The following is a 4687-nucleotide window of genomic DNA, read 5'->3' as shown; positions in this document are numbered from 1 at the left end:
CTCAGCAAGAGGCCCAGCAATCACTTCTCTAGGTTCCCACAGAGTTCTCAGGTACACCTGATCAGGTCCTGGGGATTTAACCGTTTCAACACAACCAGCACTTCCTCCTCCGCTTTAACCTCCCCTCCCCGCCCCCACCCCCCCAATCAACTACCCATTGGTCCCCTGACTCCACTTCAAACAGCCTTGTGCCTGTGAGAGATACACCTCACGGATTTTATTTGTTCATTAACAAATATCATTAGTCTCGAGAAATCCATCCATCTCTCTTATCAGCTGACTTAATGATTGAACTTTCACAGCCCTCTGGGTAGAGACTTTTCCACTGTCTGAGTGAACGCATTCCGCCTCATCTCATTCTTAAATACTCCAACCATTATTTTGAGACTATCATAGAATCCCTACAGTGTGGAAACAGGCCATTTGGCCCAACAGGTCAACACCGACTCTCTGAAGAACATCCCACCCAGACTCACCCCCTACCCTATCCCTACAACCCCCATGACCAATCCACCCTAACCTGCACATCTTTGGACTGTGGGAGGAAACTGGAGCACCCGGAGGAAACCCCACAGACACGGGGAGAATGTGCACACAGATAGTCGCTCGAGGGTGGAATTGAACTTGGGTTCCCGGCATTGTGAGGCAACAAAGCTAACCACTGAGTCACCGTGCCGCCCACAGAATCCTTTTGACTCCTTTTAAGAATCTTGTAAATTTCCATAAGATATACTGTCATTGTCCTAAAAACTGCAGAGTACAGGCCCAATCTCTGGGGGGTGATGGCTTGCTTTATTATTGCTGGACTGTTCTCTCAGAGCACCAGGTAATGTTCAGGGACACGAGTTTGAATCTCACCATGGCAGGATGGTCGGAATTTGAATTCAATAGACTGAGGAAGGGGGTTGGGAGAGTCACATTCCCATCTGCAGGAAAGGCCAGAACTAAAGGGGCTGGCGATACAAGACCCCACTCACTGATAAATGGTGAAAGAGATTCAGGAGAATCTGTTCACTCACCTGGGATCGAGTGAAAACCAAGAAGAGTATAGAGGCAGTGGGAGTATACTGAAGCAGGAAATCGAGAGGGCATGAAACAGTATTGGCAAATAGAGTGAAAGACAATCCAGTCTTTCCTTATAAGACCTTCCCTCCAGACCAGGCAACATCCTGGTAAATCTCCTCTGAACCTTTTTCAATGCTTCCACATCCTTCCTGTAATGGGGTGACCAGGACTGCACACAATACTCCAAGTGAGTCCGCACTAGCCCACTGGTTTAGCAGCAACTCTCTGTAAGTGAGACCACAGCTGAAAATGTGTTGCTGGAAAAGCGCAGCAGGTCAGGCAGCATCCAGGGAACAGGAGAATCGACGTTTCGGGCATAAGCCCTTCTTCAGGAAGGGCTCGTAAGTGAGACCACCCCTTCCACCCTAACCCCACCATCCCATCCCCTCCATCCACACCCCCAACCCACTCACACTCCATCCCCACCCCCCCAACCACCCCATCTCCCCCTATTCTGCCCGCACTGCTGGTTGGACACAATGATGTTAATGTCTGGAGATCCTTGGTACAGACCTTGAGGGTTAGACCTCAGAACCCTGCTGTTCCCTGTCAATAAGGCCGTGAGCTATTACCTCTCTGAAAGAAAAGCAGTGGGTCAAATCTCTTAAGGGATAGAAATGAAAGACAGAGACATTCTGTTTAATTTTCTGTAGAGGTTTGTGTGGAGCACACTCTGAATATTAGTGCACGGTCTCTATTTTATACACAGCTATCCAAGAAAGGATCAAAAGCAGGCTATTCGGACCCTTGATATGCTGTGCCATTCAATAAGATCACGGCTGATCTGATTGTTCCACGTTTCCATCTATCTACCTCTGCCAAGGACGCTGGGTCTTCCACCTCCTGAGAGAGTTCCGGAGACACTTAATCCACTTCTCCCCATCTCTGTTTTCAATGGGTGACCTCTGAGTTTGAAACGGTGACCCTTTGATCAAGAGGAAATATCGTTTCAACATTCCCCTGTTCCCAGCCAAGTTCCCTCACGGTGCCGTGTTTGAATTGAGTCACCCACTCTGTAGTTACAAGCCTGGACTGTCCAGTTTCACCCAGCTGTTCCTGGCATTAGTCTGGCCAACTCTCTCTGGACTGCTTCCAATATCCTTACATTCCTCTTTCCATCAGGTGACCACACACAGTGTGCACAGCACCTGTCTGATACTGGTCACCAGATTACTGCTTGTGGGATCTTCCTGTGTGCAAAACTCCTCACCGACACCGCCATTGATTGTGTGATGCCTGTGAATTATTAGTTTCCTTTCTTAGTGGATTTAATCCACTGTCGCCATGCCAACCTCCTGTGCACGGTTAGCTTCTGGTTATCCACATCCTGTTGTGTGGGGGAATTGGATAGTGGTGTTGTGTAACCACTAAGCAAACAGTGCCACGTACTGATATCTCCCCAGACACCACCCCTCCCTGGGACAGCAGCTGTGAGGCTGCTACAGTGTTGTCCAAGACCTTGCTCCTTAAACATTTAAAAAGTCAATGAAAGTTGTGAATCTGAAAGCTTCACAGTGTCAAAGGTCAACGGTCAAGGGAAGACTTCTTGGCAAAAATGCTGTTACTGTTGTGGTGTGGGACATGCACGAGTCAGTATGTTGGTTAGCTCAGTTGGCTAGGTGGTTGGTCTGTGACACTAACAGCGCGGGTTCAATTCCCGCACCAGCTGAGATTACCTCAAAGGTCTCTCCTTCTCAACCTCATCCTCTTTGCCTGAGGCTAATGACCCTCCTGTAAAACCACCACCAGTCGTTTTTCTCTCTTTCTCTCCCTCCCTTCTCTCTCTCTCTCGTACTCTCTCTCTCGTACTCTCTCTCGTTCTCTCTCTCTCTCTCTCGTACTCTCTCTCTCGTTCTCTCTCTCTCTCGTTTTCTCTCTCTCGTTCTCTCTCTCGTTTTCTCTCTCTCTCTCTCGTGTTCTCTCCCTCGTTCTCTCTCTCTCTCTCGTTCTCTCTCACTCGTTCTCTCTCACTCGTTCTCTCTCTCACGTCTCTTGTTCTCTCTCGCTGGGACTCTGGCAGCTTTACCTTGACCTTAAATATCTGGGGGAGCTCCTTTCCAAAACCCTGCAGTGATGTAGCACCCGTCTCAATCAATGTCACCCAAGTGGATTACCTAGACATTATCCCATCCTGCTTGTGGGATCTTGCTGTGAACAAGACTTTCTGCTGTGTTTGTTAGATAACAATTGTGAACACACTTGCAAAGTAATTCTACTGGATGTGAACGGCTTTACGGCGAGAGAAACCGGGGGCGCGTGGCGAACATAAGAGTCTGTTGTTTCGGTTTGTTTGAGCTACACCGCACTCTGTTATCGTTGCAAGTCAGTGCAGTAACAATTAACAGTAAATGGTATATGCTCTAGAGTTCCTCAGCATCTCTAGTGCTGGGTCAATATTGACCATGAAGCTCAAGGTGTTTCAGCCCAATCTCTCTCAATTTGGGTATTCCTCGGAGATGGTTAACGATGGGGGACATGGCAAAAGTGAGGATTGCAGAGGCTGGAGATCAGAGTCTAGATTAGAGTGGTGCTGGAAAAGCACAGCAGGTCAAGCAGCATCCGAGGAGCAGGAGAATCGATGTTTTGGGCAAAAGCCCTTCAGCTCTACATTTTCCCAAACTGGCAGTAATCAAAACAAGGACATGTCCCTATCCGTCTTGCTGTTTAAAGGAGAGTGGGATTCCAGCCTTGATCTATCCCTCTAACCTCTGATCCCCCGCAACCCCCATGGGAGGTGATGGCCTTGTCCTGTTATTGCTATACTGTTAATCCAGAGAGTCAGGTGATGCTCTGCCAAGGCAGATGGTGAAATTTGAATTCGATAAAAAATTTACAAGTCTAATCCTTTAACCATGAAATGGACAAGCAAGCCTCTCAAATGGTCAAGAATTCAGCTCGCCACTGTCCCTGCAAGGGAAGGGAGGGGTGGGTAATAAATGCTCACATCCTGTGTGTGAATGTGAAAGGGGAGATCAGGAGTGAGAGAAAACAGGAAAGGTCCAGGAACGCTGTGTTTCTGGCTAACAGCACCTCCCTGTGTGGCGTGTCACAGTTCCTGTGTGTGGGAGGTCAGGCACCTGACTGAAGGTGACAATAACATAACCAACTATCTTTCTTGTTGTTCAATCATGGGATGTGGGGGTCACTGAGCAGACCAGGATTCTCGATGCTGTTCGCTGAGACACGCACCGAGAGAAACATCGGTGTGCCTGGAGGACCACCAATTTGGTGAAAGTCGCTCTTTGACTGCCAGAGTCTTGGTGACCTTCCAGTGGAAAGGGCTGTTCCTGACCAAGTGTTGCAGACTGGTCCATTCCAAGGTCCAGATCTATGTGCTAAGCGACGCATTAAAGCTTGGACAGTTACTGCCAAGGCGCAATGGGGAAAGACCACCGTCTAAGGTTTTTCTGTCAAAGTGTAATGGGGTCCTTTCAATTATCAGGGCATTAATATGAACATAAATAGTTTCCTGAATAAGTCGAAAACGCCTTATATTTTTGCAACTGTGGAGATGCTCTGAGGAATATCAAAATTTCAATTTTTTGCTTTTTATCTGCAAAGATCTTATAGAAGTTTTTCAGTAGCTTTAGTACATGCTGAATTTTTTTTTAATGTATAAAAT

At 47.7% G+C, this 4687-nt stretch overlaps 1 long non-coding RNA gene across 1 annotated transcript in view; it reads left to right on the top strand.

Moving 5' to 3' along the window:
* Positions 1-4687, top strand: part of LOC122548326 — a 15417-nt gene that overhangs the window by 3895 nt on the left and 6835 nt on the right. The window contains exon 2 of the long non-coding RNA XR_006311212.1: positions 2417-2418. This is a non-coding gene — a long non-coding RNA (uncharacterized LOC122548326). The remainder of the gene's footprint in view (positions 1-2416; positions 2419-4687) is intronic.

Source organism: Chiloscyllium plagiosum, unplaced genomic scaffold, assembly GCF_004010195.1.
Source record: "Chiloscyllium plagiosum isolate BGI_BamShark_2017 unplaced genomic scaffold, ASM401019v2 scaf_56, whole genome shotgun sequence".
Classification (NCBI taxonomy): Eukaryota; Metazoa; Chordata; class Chondrichthyes; order Orectolobiformes; family Hemiscylliidae; genus Chiloscyllium; species Chiloscyllium plagiosum.
This window is presented reverse-complemented; position numbering and strand designations above follow the sequence as displayed.